The following is a 24,025-nucleotide window of genomic DNA, read 5'->3' on the forward strand; positions in this document are numbered from 1 at the left end:
AGTCACACAGCCAGAAACTAACTGAATTAATATTTGAATCCCAGTAGTTTGACCTAAAGCCTGGAAATTTAATGGAGTATGATATAAAATAGTATCTACTATGTATACTGGCCATTTCTAAAACACAGGAGTATTGAGGAAGCCAGATGAGTTATTGTATATAGAAGCTCTTGGTAAACTGTAAAGGACTACATAGTGTTGGTGAGCAGGGATTCAGCCTCACTGCTTGTCAGAATGTAACAAGAAAAAACAGCCAACATCCAGCCCACGACTGCCCAGCAGCCTCCTCTCACCCTTCTTCCTCTATTTCTTTCAGTCCCTGTCATTTAAATCATGCTGCTTGACTGCCCACATGGAACCCCCTCAGCTAATCCAACAGTACAAGATACCTCCCCAGTCCTGCCAAAGAACTCTGCAAAAAGCCTGCTTCCTTTTTCTGGGGATGAAATAGGATGGATTTCATACCTGAAAGATGAAAGAGAATTGAACCCAAATAGTAGCTCTCAGTCACTTGGTAATTAATTGGCCATTTCTTCTTTCTCTTTTTCCAGCAAGTAACCAGCAGCAGCAGCAGCAGACGGATATGGTTAACCTTACAGGTTGAGTAGAGTTGGATATAGAGACAGAAGTTTAGATAATTGCTAATGTAAGCCAGCTAATATTAGTTTAAAATTTTATGGGAAGGAAATGTTTTTTTAGTACAATCCTGCTATTGCTGAAGAGTTCAGAACATCTCATTAGGTAATACTAAAAGGCATCCACTCCTTCATCATCTTCTGATGATAGTCATTCTTCAAAGTATTTGACTTATTGCTCCTGAAGTGTAAAAGAAATAGAAAACTTTCCCACTTCTAAACGCAGACTTCTGTAGTTAAGAAGACTTGGCATGGTGAAGAAATGGATCCCTGACAGGAACGGCAGTTGGGAATTTCCAAATCTGATACATTCCAGTGAATGAATGAATACTCAGGAGTTATGAGTGGCTCCCCAATGGGAAGAAAGCTGTTGGGATTACTGACCACAAAAAAGAAAAATTTCAAAATTTCCAATTATTTGTCACTTTAGATTGCTTTCTATATTTGGGAAATCCACTCTTAACAGCCCTAAGGGCAATTTCTAAGTTAAAAAGGGGGAAAAAAAGGAGATGCCACTTTGGAGGATGTCATTGCTTCATCCTTCAAATAACCACATGGCAGAATGTGCAGCAATTTCCTCATTAGGAAATTCTGTTCAAAGCACCCTATGCTTCTCTACATGCAGACTGGAACTCTGCTGAGAGCTAGACTGGCAAACCCATCACCTGACAAAGTTCACTCATATGGGCTCCAAGGAAAAGTTGGAGCCTAATATCAACTTTTGGAGTTGGAGTTGCCTAACTCAGAAGTCAAAAAATCTCATGGGTGTTTCTGACTGAGCTCCAGACCCTGAGGCAAAGCAAATAAGTGCTGGAATCATAAGCTCTTTATTTTCTAGTTCTTAACACACTTCTCCACAGGTGATTTCATAATATAATGGGGTTGTCTAATTAATAACTATATGTACATCTCTTGGAAAAAAGTCTATTCATGTAATTTATAAAAATAGTCTATTCATAATTATTATTCAACAATAATAATGGTGTTGGGATTAAGATTCATTACTTAATAAATATTAGTAAATTAAGGAAAAGTATGCAGTTCATACCATCAGCATAATGTAACACTCATTTGAAAATGAATACTCTTTTTAATTTGAATAACTGCTTAAAAAGGCTACTAATTTAAGATTAGATTCACTTTACTATTGTGAGGTAGAAAACTGAGAGAAGTTATATCAGTTTTCATAACCTAAGAATCACATGCCATCTCTGAATGATCACATATTTTAAATGGCTTATTATAAGTAAAGTGTCATTATAAATTATTAAAGATCACTAGCCAGTTCCAAAGGTAGATGCTTTCCCAGAGTATCTCTAATTTCTAGGCTTTTGAAGGGGAAGCTGTTGGGTTTATTTATTTCATTAAAAATGGTATTTATTCTGTTTTCTAATTAAAAAACAATGCATGAAAAATTAATACAATTTAAAAGAAGGAATACATATTCATTTTTAAAAAATATTGCTAGCAAAGCTGCAGTTGACATCTTTGAACATTTGTGATTGGGTTCATGTATTAATACATCTGTAAGAATAATCCTTGGATTAGAGTTACTGGGTCAAAGAGCACATGCATTTAAAATTTGAAAGCTGTTGTTCAAATTGCCTTCTACAAAGGGTTAACCAGTTTCCAGTCCTATTGACATATACGAGACTCTGTTTTCCCTTTAGGCCTTTTCTTTTCCTGTTTTAGGTATGAGCATATAGATCTATATAGATAGGTAATTAGACCTATTGTAAAAAAAAAAAGCACATTATACTGTCAGTATTGTTTTGAAATCGCCCTCTAGTATTTGAGTCATAAGCTTGTTTATTCATCATTTTCAGTTTTTATGTATAGAATCATTCATTTGCGGGAGCTGTAGCCTACGTCAACCACCATTATTGCCAAAGCTGGGTACTGAAACTATGCATTTGGACTGACCTAACCCTACCTTTGAAGAATTGTCTCTTGGATGAAGACAGAAATGAAATGGTTTTTCGCTGGAAATAAGTAAACAAATGCTTTGAAATAGTTGGCTAAGTTATCCTTCTGAAAGTTAACTCTCAGTTATCTTTTAGAACCTAATTAAATTATTAAAATGACATTCAAACCCTATAGGCTTGGGCTGCTATAATGAAATGCCACAAAAATGGGTGGCTTAAACAACAGAAATTTCTTTTCTCGAAGTTCTGTTGACCGGAAGTTTGAGATCAAGGTGCCAGCATGGTCACCGTCTTGTGAGAACTCTCGCCCCAGACCCAGCAATTTCATTTCTATATATTAATATTTACTTAACAGAAATGTGGGCTTCCCTGGTGGCTCAGACTGTAAAGAATCTGCCTGCAATGTGGGATACCCAGGTTCGATCCCTGGATTGGGAAGATCCTCTGGAGAAGGGAATGGCTATCCACTCCAGGAGAATTCCATGGACAGAGGAGCCTGATGGCTATAGTCCATGGGATTACAGAGGGTCAGACACGACTGAGTGACTAGCACACTTTCAAGGACACAGCAGAAATGCATATACATGTGTTCAGTTCAGTTCAGTTCAGTCGCTCAGTCGTGTCCGACTCTTTGCAACCCCATGAATTGCAGTACGCCAGGCCTCCCTATCCATCACCAACTCCCGGAGTTCACCCAAACTCATGTCCATCGAGTCGGTGATGCCATCTGGCCATCTCATCCCCTGTCGTCCCCTTCTCCTCCTGCCCCCAATCCCTCCCAGCATCAGAGTCTTTTCCAATGAGTCAACTCTTCGCATGAGGTGGCCAAAGTATTGGGGTTTCAGCTTTAGCATCATTCCTTCCAAAGAACACCCAGGACTGATCTCCTTTAGAATGGACTATATATACATGGGTACCAACAGATATATAAGAATTCATTGCAGCACTGTTTGTAATGGCCCTTAATTGGAAAGAATAAACAAACCAAAATATAGTGCCAAAATAAATTTCAGAAACAGGATGTTGAGCGAAGAAAGCTAGATACAGAATAGTATATGTTGTATAGTTTCATTGATATAAAGTTTTTTAAAAAATCTATATTGTTTAGTGTCAATATAGATTATTGGCAGGACTGATCTCTTTTAGAATGGACTGATTGGATCTCCTTGCAGTCCAAGCAACTCTCAAGAGTCTTCTCCAACACCACAGTTTAAAAACATCAATTCTTCGGCACTCAGCTTTCTTCACAGTACAACTCTTACATCTATACATGACCAGTGGAAAAACCATGGCCTTGACTAGATGGACCTTTGTTGGCAAAGTAATGTGTCTGCTTTTGAATATGCTATCTAGGTTGGTCATAACTTTCCTTCCAAGGAGTAAGCGTCTTTTAATTTCATGGCTGCAGTCACCATCTGCATTAATTTTGGAGCCCCCCAAAATAAAGTCTGACACTGTTTCCACTGTTTCCCCATTTATTTCCCATGAAGTGATGGGATCAGATGCCATGATCTTTGTTTTCTGAATGTTAAGCTTTAAGCCAACTTTTTCACTCTCCTCTTCACTTTCTGCCGTAAGGGTGGTGTCATCTGCATATCTGAGATTATTGATATTTCTCTCGGCAATTTTGATTGTACCTTGTGCTTCTTCCAGCCCAGTGTTTCTCATGATGTACTCTGCATAGAAGTTAAATAAGCAGGGTGACAATATACAGCCTTGACGTATTCCTTTTCCTATTTGGAACCAGTCTGTTGTTCCATGTCCAGTTCTAACTGTTGCTTCCTGACCTGGTTAAAGGTTTCTCAAGAGGCAGGTCAGGTGGTCTGGTATAGTGACTTATAATCTGCAAATTTGAGTGTTACTAAAGTATAACTATTGGATGGAGTCCTTCAATTTGAGGTAGGGAAAACCATAGTCAATTGTTATTCAGATTTATTTTGAATAACAAAGTTATTCAAACTCTGTAAGAAATATATTTTACATTGTGTTCTAACACATACACATATACCTGCCACCCCACATGCTGGCAACAAAAGGTTGATCAAAAATACTTACCTTACCACATGTGAGTAACTTTTTTATTTTCCACAATTTTAATACTGTAAATATATTAATGCTCTACTCTTCTATCCTGTTTGATTTTTTAAAATATAATGATTGTGGTTCACTAAATTGATTTCATCTTCCACTAACGGCTTGTAAGATACAGTTTAAAAAACACTGCCTTAAACATATCCAGTCCAACTCTAGAAACAGAAGCACAGAGAAGCTAAGTGACTTACCTAATGGCACACAGAAAAGAATAAAACAGGAGAGACCCATGTTTCCTTACACCAACTGTTTTCCCTTACAAAGCAGCTCAGTTTTTCCTGAAACTGATTTAGACAGTTGCTTAGTCACAACATTCAGGTCATTATCATTCACTTTAGACGAAATTTATGTTCTTATAATTTGGTGAATGAACTGTAACCTGCCCGAAGAGAGAGCCATTCGTTGGGCCACCATTTTAGGGAAACTGGTAGAAATGAAGTTTTTGGTTTTTTTTTCCAGATCCTAGTCAGAGAGAAGTATAAATATGGAGCTCTTGAAGGCTCAGTATTTGGAGTCACACAGACACAGGTGTAGATTCCAGCTGCAACCCTCTCTAGTTTTGTGATCTGTGGGTAAGAAGCTTCTCTATGACTCAACTTCCTCAACTGTAAAATGGAAATAGTAATGATAAAACTATAGAATTGAGTGAGGTCATTCATGTGAAGTATCCATGTGTTATTGCTTCCCTGGTGGCTCAGAGGGTAAAGCGTCTGCCTGCAATGCAGGAGACCCAGGTTCAGTCCCTGGGTCGGGAAGATCCCCTGGAGAAGGAAATGGCAACCCACTCCAGTACTCTTGCCTGGAAAATTCCATAGATGGAAAAGCCTGGTAGGCTACAGTTCATGGGGTCGCAAAGAGTCGGACAGGACTGAGCGACTTCACTTCACTTCACTTCACACAATATCTCAAGCATGGAAAATACTCAATGTATGTTGACATTTTGATGATGATAGTCAGCAGGGAAGTCTAGTCTAAGGGAAAATGAGGCAGTCCTGTGAACAGAACCCTGAAAATCCAGCAGAGGTCAGTGGAAACTACCTACAATTAAATAAAAGAGGTTGGTGTCCATTGATCTCCAATTCCACAAACAATGAATAAGATACTAACAAACCCATATATGGAAATTACTTAATGTTGATTTACAGTAAATGTGATTATCAGTTCAGTTGCCCAGTCATGTCCAATCTTTGCAACCCCATGGACTGCAGCATGCCAGGCTTCCCTGTCCATCACCAACTCCTGGAGCTTGCTCAGACTCATGTCCATCAAGTCAGTGATGCCATCCAACCATCTCATCCTCTGTTATCCTCTTCTCATTGATAATAGCAATCAGTTATTATAGACATGATAATAGCAATCAGTTAACAAATGATGGATTTAAATATGAACTGGCATATAGGGACTTGGTGATAAATATTCAGTTAAGTGGTCAACCCAGTGTCATCCTCTTCTTGATAATAGCAATCAGTTATTACAGACACGATAATAGCAATCATTAACAAATGATGGATTTAAATATTAACTGGCATATAGGGACTCGGTGATAAATATTCAGTTAATTGATCAACCCAGAATGAACTAGATATGGAGAGAGACTGGACTTTCTTAAACAGGCAGACTATAGCAGATAGCTCTCTTCTGTTGCAGTCACCTTTCAGGGCAAATGATAACAAAACATCAGCTAGTTGAAATCCTCAGTCCATTGACTAAGGGTTCAACCTGTTCCCTCTTCCTCTTACCTTATTTACACTTCATCATAAGCACAAAGGTCCAGCAGTGGCTACCTGCAGTGAGTCTGTGTCCAGCTGCCGTATAGATGGAGAACCTAATAACAAACTTGCAACTGAAAGAATTTCACACTGAAGAGAGAATAAGTAAATAGTTCATAGACTAGCTGTATTGTTATTCAAAGGGGAATCCAAGCTTTGGAAGAGTTTCCCAGACATGCAATGGCCTCTGAGCTTTTGTATTCTGAGACACTGTGATAAGAAGCATGAGAGCATCTATAGAAAATAATCAACTTTAGTAACTGAGACAACTTTCATGACAATGAAAGAAGCAAATAATCCCTGTGTTCCCAACTTGACCAGTTTTGGACAAAGGCAAAAATAGTCTGCTGCTGCTGCTGCTGCTGCTGCTGCTGCTGCTGCTGCTGCGTCGCTTCAGTCGTGTCCGACTCTGTGCGACCCCATAGATGGCAGCCCACCAGGCTCCCTCGTCCCCGGGATTCTCCAGGCAAGAACACTGGAGTCTAGGTAAGTATTAAAATAAATCCAATGTGTCTGAACTTCCTTGTCAGAAGTCACTGATGGACTGAGGTCAGGAGTGTGACTAAAGTGCCCACATTCTTTTCAGGCCTCACATCATCACTATACCTGGTAACAGCGTTGCCCCTCTTCAAATGTGCTCGGACATTACTGCTGGCGACACAGAGCTCAGTTCTGCCACAGAAGGGTCTTCTGACGCTCTAATCCTTCTCATGAGGGATGAACTCTGCCCTCTCATGTAATGATAATCTTGCATTGGGGTCTTTGCAAATGTTAGCTCAGAGAATCCTCATTCTTCCATTTTATAGACAAGGTAGTGAAGTTTAGTGACTCTTTAGGCACAGAAATGGGATTAGAAGCCAAATTTGGCAGCCAAACCCATGATGAAGCCCAGGGGAAGCAGGGAGCACAGAGATGTCAGAATCAGAGGCCCAGTGTTCATTTCTCAGTTCCATGTCTCAGTAGCTCATAATATTGGGAAATTTTCTTAATCTTGGTTTTCATATCTGTAGGGTGAAGATTATAATAGTAGCCACCTCAAAGCATTGTTTAATCATGTGAGACAATGCATGTAAATTACTTAGGACAATGCTTGGCATATAGTAACTGCTTAGTAAACATTACCAATCAAGTCCTCTATCTTTCTGGGGCTTTTGAAACTAAAATATGACCAATCTGCTGTACTCAATCTCTGCTGCTGCTGCTGTTTAGTCGCTTCAGTTGTGTCCGACTCTGTGCGACCCCATAGACGGCAGCCCACCAGGCTCCCCTGTCCCTGGGATTCTCCAGGCAAGAACACTGGAGTGGTTGCCATTTCCTTCTCCAATGCATGAAAGGAAAAGTGAAAGTGAAGTCGCTCAGTCGTGATCGACTCTTAGTGACCCCATGGACTGCAGCCTACCTGGCTCCTCTGTCCATGGGATTTTCCAGGCAAGAGTACTGGAGTGGGGTGCCATTGCCTTCTCCTACTCAATCTCTAAAGTCCCCTAAACAGATAGGAATGTTGCTGCTTGCTTGCTGATTCTGGGCACATAATATTCTGAAATAAAATATTTTAAACTTCTGAGAAAGGTAAAGCTGTATGTAAAATCTTAATTCTTCTAGATTTATTATGAATTTCTACTGCTTACTTTAAATAGCCATCTAATCACATACTACCACCTCTGCCCCCTTAAACTGAGTAACTGATAGGTAAAAATAACATTTTGCACCAAGAAGGCTTTTACATTTCACTGTGCTTACCTAGTTACATTGACACATCATTTATGATCACTCACCTAGTAGTGGAATGCCCAGTGTTGGTGTAACAGAGCTTCTTGGCTAGGTCAGAGTTGAGGCTCAGGTGATTGTGATAAGAAAGTCTGGCACTGATTTGCAAAGGGACCAAGGAGAGTCCTGGAACACGAGACCTGAGTCCTGATACCACTGGCTTCAGACACTATGCCTGATGGACTGGAATAGCTCTCACAGAGGCCAGATGACAGAGAGAAATGGCTGGGGTGATCCCCTATGTGACCTGTCAGTGCTGGGGCTCTTGAGAGCTAAGTAACCACAAGGGAAGAACTGCCACAACAAAACCAAAACCAGCAGCAAGGCCATGGTGTCTTAAGGTGCTCGGGTCCAGCCCCGGTGGATCCAGGGAATTCGAAGGGTGGACGGCGTTGGCGTGGAAAGACTTGTTTACTTATTAATATAAGATTAGATTAAGAAACTATAGTGTAGTAAGAAGATTAAGTGGAGGAAGAGGGCTGAATAGCTTGGTTTACACGGAAGGCCAATAAAATTCCAGACAAGGAATTTGCACCATCTACGTTGGGCCACCGGCGCCCGCTTGAATATCTAAGGGTGCCTCGCCTTAAGCTCCCTTTCGCGCGGGTCTTCACAGCCCGGGCAAGTAAGTAGACCTGGCGAGCCTCCGCGCCCCAGGTGGAGATTCAGCCTGAAGTTAAAGTAAAGAGCAGAGAGAGGGAAAGGGAGAGAAGAAGAAAGAGAGAGAAAGACACGGGGGGAGCCAGAGTCCCAAGAAACCAGGCCAAGAGACTAGTTCGAGAAACTGGTCCGAGAAACTGGTCCGATCCTTTATTGTTCAAAAGGTCTTTTACACTTTTGATAAAACATGGAGATCAATGGGTAACACAAAATTCTGTCGCGTTCGCAGCCCAGACTCTTTCTGTATACCATTTTGTATACAAAAGGTCTCAGGTGATTTACATTATCTTCTGGCCAAGAGGCTTGTTAACACTTTTTGGCTCTCTTCCTTAATGAATGTTAATTTTGTTTCCCCTGAAGTGTTTTTCTTTAATCTGCATCTCCTTAAAGCATTAAAGTTACATCTCTATAGAACAAAGGTGCAGTGGGTTATAACAAAGAAGGTACTTAAAGATCTAATGTTGCTAATACCAGGTCTACTACTTGTTTTTCTATATACCAACTATATCTAAAAATAAAGGATATGAAAATTTGGCAGCAAGCATTGACCCAACAAATGAAACTTTTAATCAGTCCTATTCTAAAGATTTTGACTCCTCGGAAGCTCCTACATTCCTAGGATGTTTTAAGCTTCCTGTGCCTCCTGCGGTCAGGAGGCCTCAAACAATCACATGCGCAGCTGTACGAGTCCTGCAGGCAGGCTAGAAAGCCATCAGAGGGTTTTTTGGATTGAAACACTCTTTCAAATGCAGAAGACTAAAGCCCTGAATTGACTTTTTCCAGAAAATGTCAGAAGAGTGGAAAAGCAGAGCACAAAAGCTGGCAGATTTTTGTTGGGGTACGTGCTTAGGAATTTCCAGAGGGGTCCCTGAAGTCTGAGCATGACTTGTGTATGTCAGCTTCCTTCCTCATGACCTTGTCACGGGTGGGATTCCTCACACTGGCTTCCGGCATTAAGGAGTGGTTGCCCCTGGTGTACAGTAGGGGTTGCTACCAAAATCCATCCTGACTTTACCATCTGGGTGAGTAAGGGCCCTAAGGAAAATACCTGTTTCTAACTTGTGAGTGAGCTGTGCAGAGAAGACTGGGCACTGAAAAACTATTATGGACCACCCCTCCTAAACTTCTCATTGTTCAAGGTCAGTTTTAGGTGACAAGATGTCCTGCATTGGCAGGATGGTGTGATCCCCTGGGTGGCCTGTCAGTGCCTAAACTGCTAATAAGGTGACAAATGAAAGAGTTTGCTGGGCTAACCACTTCACACTGTGAGGTTCAAGCAGCTTTACTGAGGCCTCTTTCCCTTCTGAGTTCCCTAGCTCTGTGTTTATGGATATTTGCGTGTATTTGTAGGCACCTTGGCAGGCTCTGAGAAATGACTTTAAAAGGGAGATTCTGAGAATTTGGACTTCCCATGGTCAAATTGATGGGAGGCTTAGAGCTGGTGAAATTTGGATATTAATGTTATTATTATCCTTGTTCTAATGATGAATGAAGGCTGAACTCTCTGGATTGCCCCACATCAGAGGATTCAAAAAGAGTGCTGATTTCTTACAAAGACAATTTCAAGTTAAATATTCCTTAATGTCAGACACTATATCCTGTATTTTTAAAGAGTGTTCACAAATCCTAGAAGAGTGCTAGTATTATACATAATAGATGCTCAAAGAAAAATTTAGAGTAAAATTTGTTGCCAATCCATTCTCTTGTGGCCTGAAGACTTGGAGTGCTTTAGTGGACTGTGGTTTCTTCTTGCAAATCATCAACCTCTTCTCTGCTATGACTCATATTAACAGGAAGACTGATGAAATTTCTTTTCAGCAATAACCGGAATGTGTTCTTTACTTTATTACTTAAAAGTGTAGTAGATTCACTAACATGATGACAGAGAGAAGTGAAACATTTTCTTAGGGGACTTTGGTAAAACTTCCTTCCCCCCTTTTTTCTTTATCAGTGGAGTAATTATAAATGTAGCAGTAATTATACAAGGAACTGGTGTTTTGAAAAAACTTGTCTACCTACTTTGAAGATATTTTCCAAATGAATTACAGTTACATACCACAAGGAATAAGTAATCTACAACAGACATTCATATTTTTTATGCAGAACAAATATTAAATATCTAAAAAATTTACTAATTAGATAAAATTGGCTCTTCCCTTTCAACTACAGTACCTCCATGAGTTTGGGGGAGTTTGCTTTGTTACTTATTGTGTGAAAGACAAGAACTTATTACCCTCTGAAAATTTGAAACTGTATTGATATTGGAGTGAGCAAAGGCAGGAATGACATCACCAGATTTCTTTTTCTCTTGAGAAGTCAGTGAGTAACTGGGGTGTGTCAGTTTCACTGTAATTTTTGTCCAAGAGTATTTTTCTCTTTGAGATTTGTATTCCAAATATAATGTTGTTGCTTAGATAAATTCTCTGGAATAAACTATAAATCTGGTATATGAAATTAAAACTGTCATCTCAGTATCTTTGATTTTGCTTCAGCAGCTAAATTAGGGATTGAGATTTAGGATTTAGTATTGCTTTGCCCATATTCTTACCTCCCAGCCTTCTTTCCTCTTTCCACTCCTGTGATTTTAGGCTAGAGGAGAGGAAAGTAGGAGAAAGAAAATATTGGAGTATGACCTTTATAGTCTCTTCCTTGTTTTTCAACCATAGTTCACTAATAGATATTATTATATCTTATTTTATTCATCCAGAAACTCTCTGTGGGAGCTGCTTGTATTGTCTTTGTTTCCCTGATGAGAACACCAAGGCACAGAAATTGTTAACCTGTGTGGAACCTGATTTCAGCTCTATTTAATTCCCAAAAGCTCACTCTTCCCAAGCATGAGACACAGTAAATATTTGACCATTTCTGACTCCTTCATTCCTACACCATAGAGGACATGGCTGAGGTTAGATGCAAAACCTGGGGCCTCCTCAGCCCCCTCTGACACCAGGTTTAACAGAAAAAAGGGGAGGACCATCTAGATTTAGAACAGAAGAAAGGCAAGAAGACAGGAAAATAGAAGGAAATAAAAGCAAAATAGAAATGAGGCCAAGGAGAGAGAAAGGGATATTTGGTAGAATTTGTGGAGAATGGGAAAAGAAGGATTAAATTTAAGTCCTTGAAAAATGAGAAATGCCCTCCATACTTGGACTTTTTTGTATGGACAATATTTCCTAATATTTTCACCAGAAGTTTCCCAAATACTGAATACTCTGATCTAAAATTTTTATCTTTTTGAAGTGTAAGTAATTCAGATAATGATGATTTACCCATGGAAAGGAATACATAATAGAGGCTCAAATGGCTTTTCTCTACCAATCTTTTCTGACCACTTATTATTCCACTCCTTTTTGATTGTTCTCCATTTCCTTTTTTCTTATCCATACCCTCTGACTATATTCAAGTTGATGATCATAGTATGCCTACTTCACCCAAAGTATTATGGGGATGGAATACAAAGAGAATGTTACTAATCATCTAGGAATGGAAGCTTCCATTTCAAATCTTAGTTTTCATAAAGCATACATTTCTCTATATTTTGTTCTGGTGGTCAATCCTGAGTCTTGAGAATTGACTTTATATTCTTACTGATTATTGCTAATATAGGAAAAATAATGCTTTTTGTATTATCTGTCTTGAATCTTGCTATGTCATTTCATTATTTTATCAGTGCAACTTTTTAAGCTAATTTTCTTAGATTTTTAAAAGTTAGATATTTGCAGTTAATGACAGTTCTTTTTTTTCCCTTACAAGGTATTTACCTTTTCTGGTCTTATACATTGACTATGAAGTCTAGTACAGTGTTCAAAGATAGTGGTGACAGAGTTTATCCTCTTGTTTCTCTAACAGAAATGCTTCCAATGATTCATCACTAAATATGGTGTTTCGTTTTCTGATTCTCTTTAGCAAATTAAGGAAGTGTCATTCTCAGGACACTTAGTCATAGGATTGGACCTAAGTTCCAAATAGGAATCTCCTGGATTGATACAAGACATCAGAGTTTGGGGATTTTCCTTTTCCTACTTTGGTTTTTAAGTTGGGGAGATGAAATTTTGTGGCTGTAGATGCCCATTTTCTCTGACACATGGAGAGAACCTACGTGAGTTAAGAGAGAAGCTGAGCTGGGGAAAACAGTGGGAAGGAAGATAGTCTTACGACAGTAAGCTATTGAACCCAGTCATGCTGGGAGCTAGCACTTTCCTATGGCTTCTCAGGTATATGAATCAGTCAGTATCTCTTTTGCTGCAGATGGATTTGTTTGTTTGCTTTTGGCTGCACTGGGTCTTTGTTGCTTCTGTGTGAGCTTTCTCCAGTTGTGGTGAGAGAGGTCTATTCTTTGTTGTGGTACACAGGCTTCTCATTGTGGTGGCTTCTCTTGTGGAGCACAGAATCTGGGTGCACAGGCTTCAGTAGTTGTGGCACACTGGCTTAGTTGGTCCATGGCTTGTGGAATCTACGGGGACCAGGGATCGAACTTACATCCCCTGCATTGGGAGGTAAATTCTTATCTACTGCACCACAAGGGAAGTCCTGTTGCAACTAACTGGAAATGGGTGCCTGACATTTGCATTCAAAGCAGTCTTGACTAATAAACCTCCTAATTTTTTCAAAGTTATGGATAAAAATAATACAATTATCTCTATATCTTATAATTTCAAAAATCTCTCCTATCCTTGTAGTTAAGTATTTCTCATCCCTAAATGGTATTTTTTAATGATTCCTTAAAAAAATTATAGTTTCCTATAATTACTGGTTTTTAGGAACATGGTTTTATTGATCAAAACCCTAATGATCTTATAAATTTAATAAATATTTAAATTTTCTTTCCTTCTATTTATATTCCTTATTATTACTTTTAAATTATATATTATTTAATGTTACTGTTTTTCTTCAATTTTGTGCTATTTATTTCAAATTTTATTATTTTCTAAAAGATGCATTTAAGGCTATAAATTTTAATTTTCTCTGCATACTGCTTTATCTGTATTATAGAACTTCTCAGGTATAGTGCACTTACATATTTCTAAGTTATTTGTAATTTTTCTTTCCATTTTCTCTTTTATTCAAGTTATTTAGAAGGATATTTAAAATTTTCAAACTATATACATATAAAATTTAAAATTTTTAAATTAATTTTTTAGAATAGTTCCAGATTTACAGAAAGATTGCAGAAGTAGTACAGAAGTCCCATATAGTCTCCACCTATTATTAATATCTTACAGTAATATAATACATGTTATAATTAATGAATCATTATTTACTAAAGTCCATACTTTCTTTAGATTGCTTTAGTTTTTATCTAATGTCCTTTTATTGTTTTAGAATACCATATTACATCTAGTTGTTTTGTCTGCAGAAGTTCACCTGGCTGTGTCAGTTTCTCAGACTCCTTATTTTTGATGAGCTTGACAGTTTTGAGGACTATCAGGTTTCTCAGTTGTAAAGTTACTCTTTCCTCCCCACTTTCACCTTGTGCTGTGTGGAAGGAAGTTACTAATACTGCCCACACATAAGGAATGCGGAATTATGCTCACCTCTTTCAAGGTGGAATACCTCCACAATTTACTTTGAATTGTTCTGCAAGGGAGATTTATCTCTTTTTATTAATTTAGTACTTTATTTATATCAGTATGGACTCATGGATATTTGTTTTATACTTTGGGTTATAATCCAGTACTACCTTACTTATTTTGTTGTTTAAATTGATTCATTTTGCCTGTTTGAAGATATTTTTACTTGGCCTTGGTGTCCCTTTTCCAAATCCTCATTATTGTGGCATTATGGATTTTTTGTGAGCATTTCCTTACTTTCTTCCACTGTAAGATGCTGCAGTTCCATCCCATATATTTTCTGTTCCTAGAAAGAGTCATGTCTCTATGGAGCTCTGCTTCCTTTGGAGAACGGTGTTAGAAACCAGCACTGGAGCACTAGATGTGCTTGTTACCGCTGGGATGTCATTGTTTCTAGATTCTCTCAGCTGACTGAACAAGAAACTGTACGTGTATAGATGGTCTGTATGCATACACATATAATACATATTTCTATATGTAACTATATCTATATTTAGCCAAATATGAGTTCATAATTATGTCCCTAACTCATATCTGTTACCACATGGATCATGCTATTATAGCTTGCTCTGCTTGCTTATCTGTGTCAACTTTTTCTGTCTGCCAACCATTTCCTTAACTGCTCAGTTACCATGTATAGCAGTATCTGGATTGTTAACCCATACCAGCCAAAATCCCCACTGCCCCCAAAAGTTCTCTGTGCTTTGGCTATTCAGATATCCATCCTCTCTTCCTTAAACTCCTGTGAGCCACTGACAATTTTTATCCTCTCTATTGTTTTGCCTTTCCCGGAATGTCATATAAGGCATTATTACAGAACATAACATTTGCTACTGACTTTTTTCACTTGGTAATATTAGTTTAAAATTCATCTTTGTCTCTTCATGTTTGATGGCTTGTTTATTTTATTGCTAAATAATATTATAGTGTTTAGATATGCCACAGTTTGTTTATGACACAGATATGCCATTTGTGTCTTGAAGGGAAACTTGACTGCTTCCAATTTGGGGCTATTATAAATAGAGATCCTATACATATTTATATGCAGGTTTTGTGTGAATATAAGTTTTCAAGTAAATTGTGTAATTAATTTGGACTATGATTCCTGGATTTTATGATAAAGCTATGTTTACCTTTGTAAGATAATGCCAAACTGTCTTCCAAAATACCATTTTGAATAAGTGTTCCTGTTACTTTTTACATCCTCAGTAGCATTTGCTATTACCAGTTTTTGTTTGTTTGTTTGTTTGTTTTTGGATTTTAGCCATTCTAATGGGTGTAGTCTACCTCATTATTTTTTAAACTCCCTATTCTCTAATGGCAAGTAATGTTGAGCACATGCATTTTTGCCATCCGTATATATTTTTTGGTGAGACACCTGTGCAGATCTTTTGCCCATTATTAATCAGGCTGTGTTCACACTGTTGCATTTTAATAGTTCCTTGTATATTTTGGATAACTGGCCTTTATCAATTATGCCTTTTGCAAATATATTTTCCCAATGCAGCATGACAACTCATTCTCTTGACAGTGTCTTTCACATGGCAGAAGTCTTTACTTTAATGAAGACCAGCTTATCAATTCTTTCTTTCATGAACTGTAAATTTTGTGTCATATCCAAATTCATCCTCATTTTCTCCTAAGTTATCTTCTAGGAGTTATATAGTTTTGCATATTTATGTTTAGGTCTGTGATATATTTTGAGTTAATTTTTGTTAAAGGTATAAGTCTGTGTCTAGATTCATCTTTCTTCATGTGGATGTTAAATTGTTCCAAACACCATTTGTTGAAATGACTGCCTTTTCTCCATTGCATTGCCTCTCTCCTTTGTCAAAAATTAGTAGACTTTATTTTCGTGGGTCTATTTCTGGGTTTCTCTATCCTATTTCATTGATATATTTGTCTATTTTTTCACTAATACCACACTGTCTTGATTACTATAGTTTTATAGCAAGTCTTTTTTGATTTTGAGTGAATCAACATCTGTCTGCCAGTGCAGGAGATGCAGAAGATGCAAGAGATGTGGGTTTGATCCCTGGGTCAGGAAGATCCCCTGGACTAGGAAATGGCAACACATTTCCTAGAGAGATGGGAGTAGCTGCGTGTGGGGCTAAGATCACTAAAGGTCTGGTCTGACACATTCACTGCATGGGAGACCTTATGTAGATGAGCCGTGTGCAGATGAGCAGCATGCAGATACCACATGGCAACCCAGTGCTGTGGAATTAAGGAAACTCCCTACCAACCACTGTGGCCACAACTACTATTGTAATTACTATATTACTACTGTATTACTGTGATGACTTCTACTTCCTAACAGGTGTGTGTGCATGTGTGTGCACACAGTCGCATCTGATCCTTTGTGACCCCTCCTCTGTCCATGAGATTTCCCAGGTAAAGATACTAGAGCAGGTTGCCATTTCCTACTCCAAGGGATTGTCCTGACCCAGGAATCGAACCTGCCTTTCTTACACCTCCTGCATTGGCAGGCAGATTCTTTACCACTGTACCGCCTGGGAAGCCCCTCTACATGGCTATATGATACAGTCATGTAATACTCTCCTATGTTGTCTTCTTGCTTCTTCTATGCCCCTGGTGCCCATTCTCCCTATCCATTGCCCACATAACAGAGTGCCTCATTTAAAACATGGGTGCATATCACGTGACTTGCCAATTCTAAACTCACATAGCTTCCCATTTCACTCAGAATAAAAGCCAGTATTTTTTATGATTCAATAGCCCATACCATCTTGGCCTCTGTCCTCTTTCTTACCTCATCTACTGCTATCATCCTACCCACTCTACTCTGACCATGCTGCATGCCTCTTCTTTCTCTTTGCACATGTGGATGCACTGTGGACCAGTCTTTCCCAGATGGTCTCATTGTTCTGCCCTTACTTCATTCTGGGCTCTGCTCAGATGTCATATATACCAAGAGTCTTCCTCTGACCCCCTATGCAAACTCACAAGTGCTCTATTTCTTCCTATCCTGTTATCAGGTTGAGTTCTCTGGAAAGAAGCAGACATAGACATGGTGTTTGGGATGCAAGATGTTTAAGGGGGATCAATGCCAGTGCAGAGAAGAGGATGGAAGCAGGGTTAAGGGAAGAAATGGAACTGTTATTTGGGGAGCAGTATTGCCCATCAGAGATGGCCTGGAGGCAAAAATGGCAAGGCTTTTACAGCTCATCTTGCTTAGATCTTTGTGGAAGCTGTCCCAGGAACACTGGGAGGCATCTCTCTGCAGCTGAGGCAGGTCCTAAGGGGTCCACAGCTGGAGCCCATCAGCTGACCACACTCCCATCTGAAGGTGGACCTCACCTCCATCACACTTGACTTGGTTTTCTTCATTATACTTAGTACTCTTTAGGTATTCACTTGATGGGATTACTGTCTTTCTCCAAAAGGGCAGGAACTTGTTCATCTTGCTACCTTCCTTGAGACTGGAAAGTTCCTCAGTAAGTAATTGTGGAATAAGAAACTGCCTGCTAAATATCTTCATATCTAATGCCTCATACTATCCACACAACAGTCCTTAAAGATCAGTGTTATTATTTATATTTTATACATGAGGAAACAGAGGTTTAGAGAGTCAGTAAGATCTGAAAGAGATGGGAATACCAGACCACCTGACCTGCCTCTTGAGAAACCTATAGAACTGGACATGGAACAACAGATTGGTTCCAAATAGGAAAAGGAGTACATCAAGGCTGTATATTGTCACCCTGCTTATTTAACTTATATGCAGAGTACATCATGAGAAAGGCTGGGCTGGAAGAAACACAAGCTGGAATCAAGATTGCCGGGAGAAATAAATATCAATAACCTCAGATATGCAGATGACACCACCCTTATGGCAGAAAGTGAAGAGGAACTAAAAAGCCTCTTGATGAAAGTGAAAGAGGAGAGTGAAAAAGTTGGCTTAAAACTCAACATTCAGAAAACGAAGATCATGGCATCTGGTCCCATCACTTCATGGCCAATAGATGGGGAAACAGTGGAAACAGTGTCAGACTTTATATTTTTGTGCTCCAAAATCACTGCAGATGGTGATTGCAGCCATGAAATTAAAAGACGCTTACTCCTTGGAAGGAAAGTTATGACCAACCTAGATAGCATATTCAAAAGCAGACACATTACTTTGCCAACAAAGGTCCATCTAGTCAAGGCTATGGTTTTTCCAGTAGTCATGTATGGATGTGAGAGTTGGACTGTGAAGAAAGCTGAGCGCCAAAGAATTGATGTTTTTGAACTGTGGTGTTGGAGAAGACTGTTGAGTCTCTTGGACTACAAGGAGATCCAACCAGTTCATCCTAAAGGAGATCAGTCCCAGGTGTTCATTGGAAGGACTGATGCTAAAGCTGAAACTCCAATAGTTTGGCCACCTCATGTGCAGAGTTGACTCATTGGAAAAGACTCTGACGCTGGGAGGGATTGGGGGCAGGAGGAGAAGGGACGACAAAGAATGAGATGGCTGGATGGCATCACTGACTCAATGGACATGAGTCTGAGTGAACTCCAGGAGTTGGTGATGGACAGGGAGGCCTGGAGTGCTGTGATTCATGGGGTTGCAAAGAGTCAGACATGACTGAGCAACTGAACTGAACTGAACTGAAGACCTTAGATTCAGGGGCTGTACAGCATCTGATTCAGGATTTTTTTTCCTTCTTGTGATGAGAACTTTTAAGATTTACTTTATTAGCAACTTTCAAATTTGCAGTAAATATTATTGACTAAGTTATAGAACTAATGCTCAGTAAAGCCAATCTACTGACACTGTGTTGCAATGAAGGGAAGTATGGTATTTATTGCAAAGCCAAGCAAAGAGGATGGGATGCTCATGCTTAAGATACTTTTTGATGCATTCAGGAAGGGGCTTTTTAAAGGCAACGTGAGGGAGAGGATCAGGGTGTGTGAACAGCTCAGGTACATCCTTCTGATTGTTTGGTCGTGAGGTCACAAGGTGGTATATTGGGAATCTCAGTTATCGGTTTTCTGTCCCCAACTGTCTGTGGTCTATGTAGTAATGGTCAACAGTCAACTCCTTTCACCTGGTGGGGATTTTATATATGCAAAATAACTCAAGGGTGTAGCTCAGGATATTATCTATAGTCCTTGAAGAGGAATTAAGGTTTTTGACTTTGTTTTATTGCTAACCTGTTAATATTATTTTGTCTTGCTTAGCTATTTTCCATTGTTTCTACATTTTCACACTTCTTTGATTAAATTTGCTCTTTGGAACTTGGGAAAGGCTTAGGAGGCTAAAGCTTTTCTACATACAAGAGGCAGATTGACACAGGGGATCTATCCCTGGGAAGGCCCTGCAGTATCTGCTCAGTTTCAACTAAAGTCCCCACACTGTATATTACATCCCTATGCATATTTATTTTATGATTGGAAGTTTGTAGCTCCTGATCCCCTTCTCCTATTTCACTGATTTCCCAAATTTCAAGTAAATTAGAAATTTTAAATTTCAAATATGTTAATACTTTTCACAGCTAGATATAGAAATCAATTGAATTTTTTACATTACCTTTGTAGCCTGCAGAATTGATTATAGCAGTATATATAGCACTATAATATTTGTTTGTTCCAGGAGTTTTGTTGTTGTTGTTGATTCTTTCTGATTTTCTACACAATTATGCCATCTGCCAACAGATGACAACTTCCCCCTCTTCCCTGCCAGTGTGTATACTTTTATTTCCTTTTCTTGTCTTATTCTGATAGCTAGGACTTCCCCAACTACCTTGAATAGGATTGATTGTAGAGGACATCCTTGCCTTGTTCTTAAGCTTTGGGGAAAAGAATATATTAATAGTTTCTCTTCGCTAAGTATGATGTTAGATACAGATTTTTTAAAGGTGTTGTTTATCAAGTTGAGGAAGTTTCCTTAGTTCTACTTTGTTGTGAGATTTTTGTTTTGTTGTTTTTGTTGTTGTTTGTTTGTTTTTCATTGAAAACGAATTTTGGATTTCAAAAAGTGCTTTTTTGTGCATTAATTGATATAATCATCTGCTTTTTCTTCTTTAGCTTGTTTATATAGTGGATTAGTTTAATTTTGTGGATTTTTAAAATGATTTTTTCACTCAGGTAAAATTTATAAACAGTGAAACACCCAGGTGTTAAGTTTGAAATTAGTTGAGTTTTATAACTAGATACAGTTATAAACTTATACTCCAATTAAGATACAGAACATTTCCTTCATCCTACAATCATTCCATTGTGTTCCAGTTAGACTTCATCCCTCTGTTCTGATTTCTGTCACTTGAACTTTATAGGAGTAATATTATGTTTGATGTCCAGCTTTTATTGTTCGACATAAAGGTTTTTATGATTCAATCATGTTGTTGTATGTATCAGTGGGTTTTTTAAAATAATGAGTAGTATTGTATTATATAAATATTGCTATAATTGTTGATCTTTTTAATTATTTCTAGTCTTTAGTTATTTTCATTTAAGCTGCTATTAGCATTTTCTGCAAGTCTTTTGGTAGACATGCTTTCATTCCTCTTGAATATATAGCTAGGAGTTAAACTGGATAGATGCGTACTTAGTATTACAAAGAAATCTATTTTTAAATGTTTCTATTTTAATGCCAGTGTTGGCTTTATAGCTATATCTCTGTACATCACTCTTTAAATGTTTGCTCTAGTCATTCCAATCCCAAAGAAAGGCAATGCTAAAGAATGCTCAAACTACCACACGATTGCACTCATCTCACAAGTAAGTAAAGTAATGCTTAAAATTCTCCAAGCCAGGCTTCAGCAATACGTGAACCGTGAACTTCCAGATGTTCAAGCTGGTTTTAGAAAAGGCAGAGGAACCAGAGATCAAATTGCCAACATCCGCTGGATCATGGAAAAGGCAAGAGAGTTCCAGAAAAACATCTATTTCTGCTTTCTTGACTATGCCAAAGCCTTTGACTGTGTGGATCACAAGAAACTGTGGAAAATTCTGAAAGAGATGGGAATACCAGACCACCTGACCTGCCTCTTGAGAAATCTGTATGCAGGTCAAGAAGCAACAGTTAGAAGTGGACATGGAACAACAGACTGGTTCCAATAGAAAAAGGAGTACATCAAGGCTGTATATTGTCACCCTGCTTATTTAACTTATATGCAGAGTAGGAATCAAGATTGCCGGGAGAAATATCAATAACCTCAGATATGCAGGTGACATCACCCTTATGGCAGAAAGTGAAAAGGGACTAAAAAGCCTCCTGATGAAAGTGAAAGAGGAGAGTGAAAAAGTTGGCTTAAAGCTCAACATTCAGAAAACGAAGATCATGGCATCTGGTCCCATCACTTCATGGCAAATAGATGGGGAAACAGTGTCAGACTTTATATTTTTGTGCTCCAAAATCACTGCAGATGGCGATTGCAGCCATGAAATTAAAAGATGCTTACTCCTTGGAAGGAAACTTATGACCAACCTAGACAGCATATTAAAAAGCAGAGACATTACTTTGCCAACAAAGGTCTGTCTAGTCAAAACTATGGTTTTTCCAGTATTCATGTATGGGTGTGAGAGTTGGACTATAAAGAAAGCTGGGTGCTGAAGAATTGATGCTTTTGAACTGTGGTGTTGGAGAAGACTCTTAAGAGTCCCTTGGACTGCAAGGAGATCCAACCAGTCCATCCTAAAGGAGGTCAGTCCCGGGTGTTCATTGGAAGGACTGATGTTGAAGCTGAAACTCCAATACTTTGGCCACCTCATGCGAAGAGCTGACTCATTTGAAAAGACCCTGATGCTGGGAAAGATTGAGGGCAGGAGGAGAAGGGGACAACAGAGGATGAGTTGGTTGGATGGCATCACTGACACAATGGACATGGGTTTGGGTGGACTCCAGGAGTTGATGATGGACAGGGAGGCCTGGCGTGCTGTGGTTCATGGGGTCACAAAGAGTCGGACACATCTGAATGACTGAACTGAACTGAACTAGTCATTAAAATATGTAGTCTTAATTTATAAGTCTACTTAAAAATAATATAGTACTACTTCACATAAAAAGCAAGACTCTTAGAACAATAATTTCTCCATCCTTTGACCTATTGTTCTCATTCTTTTTACATCTACTTATTTAAAGTGCCAGTTTTCTTTCACAAAAATTAAAAGAGAAAATGCACCTGTTTTATGTTTCCACATATTTACCATTTCAGGCACTGTTCATGCCTTCTTGTGATCCATACTTCCATCTGATACCATCTTCTCCTGGTCTGAAAAGCTTCTTCTAGCAACTCTTGTTGTGCCAGTTCTTTGATAATGGGATTTTAAAGCTTTTCTTATCTGAAAATAGTTTTATTTCATCTTCAATTTCAAAACCTATTTCATTAGATATAAAATGTACTGAGAGTGTTTTTTTTTCCTACAACAGTTACAAAATGTTATCTCACTGTTTTCTAGCTTCCTTTCTTTCTGATGAGAAGTCACCCATTATTTGTATTATTACTTCTCTGCATGTAAATATGTCTTGTTTTTCTATCTGTTAATATTTTTATTTTAGTTTTCAGTGTTTGACTTAGATATGCCACAGAGTTTTTGTTTTTATATTTAATCCTGCTTGAATTTACTGCTGTTCTTAGTTGTATAAGTCAATGTTTTTCATTGAACTTGGAAAATAACCACTATTATTACTTCACATCTTTTTTTCTGCCCCATTTTTTCTTAATCCCTCTGGTACTTTAATTTTATGTATATTTATTCTGCTAAACATTGTCCTACATGTAACTGAGACTCTATAATTTTGTTTAGTCTTTCTGCTTTCTTCAAATGGGGTAATTTCCATTGATTTATCTTCACGGTTGTTAAGTCTTCTGGAAACTCTCATGTCCATCTAGTAAACTTTTCCTTTCAGATATAGTACTTTTCTGATTTGAAATTTCAACTTGATTAGTTTTTTATAGTTCGTAGTTCTGAGAATCTCCATCTGTTCACTCATTATATCCACGTTTTCCCATTATGTTCTTGAATATATGATTGTTGTTCAGTTGCTAAGTCATGTCCGACTCTGTAACCATGTGGACTGCAGCATGCCAGGCTTCCCTGTCCTTCTCTATCTCCCAGAGTCTGCTCAAATTCATGTCCATTGAGTTAGTGATGCTATCTAACCATCTCATCCTCTGCTGCCTTCTTCTCCTTTTGCCTTCAGTCTTTCCCAGCGTTAGAGTCTTTTACAATGAGTTAGCTCTTTGCATCTGATAGCCAAAGTATTGGAGCTTCAGCTAAATATATGATAGCCTCTTTGAAACCACTATCTGATCATTTCAACATCTGTGTCATCTCAGTGTCTTTTTCTATTAACATTTCTCTTTCTTAATGATATTTATATTTTCCTGCTTATTTTCATGTTCAGCAATTTTTAAAAACTCTGTGCTGGCTTTGTGGACCATATGTTGAATAGTATACATGATTTCATCATCTTAAGAATGTTGAATTTTGTTGTGTTGGGTATTTAACTTACAGAACTTTTTAGTCTTGTCAAGGTTGATTTTATTCTCATTTTGGGTAGTTCTATTTCTGTTTTGGAATAAGTCTTAGGGCCTGAATCTTATTCTAGGTTATTTTCCTTACTTCTAAGGCATGACCTTTCTGGGTTCCAAGCTGAATAA

The 24,025-nt window shown here is 38.4% G+C and overlaps 1 protein-coding gene and 1 long non-coding RNA gene across 2 annotated transcripts in view; one reads left to right on the top strand and one right to left on the bottom strand.

Annotated features, from left to right (window-relative positions):
- Window positions 1-24,025, bottom strand: part of AK3 (adenylate kinase 3) — a 467,912-nt gene that overhangs the window by 173,388 nt on the left and 270,499 nt on the right. The gene's annotated exons all lie outside the window — the stretch shown is intronic.
- Window positions 6,629-24,025, top strand: part of LOC138433596 (uncharacterized) — a 73,730-nt gene continuing 56,333 nt past the window's right edge. Inside the window, exon 1 of the long non-coding RNA XR_011254371.1 lies at window positions 6,629-6,906. This is a non-coding gene — a long non-coding RNA (uncharacterized lncRNA). The remainder of the gene's footprint in view (window positions 6,907-24,025) is intronic.

The sequence above is a fragment of the Ovis canadensis genome, chromosome 2, assembly GCF_042477335.2.
Source record: "Ovis canadensis isolate MfBH-ARS-UI-01 breed Bighorn chromosome 2, ARS-UI_OviCan_v2, whole genome shotgun sequence".
In the NCBI taxonomy this organism is placed as follows: Eukaryota; Metazoa; Chordata; class Mammalia; order Artiodactyla; family Bovidae; genus Ovis; species Ovis canadensis.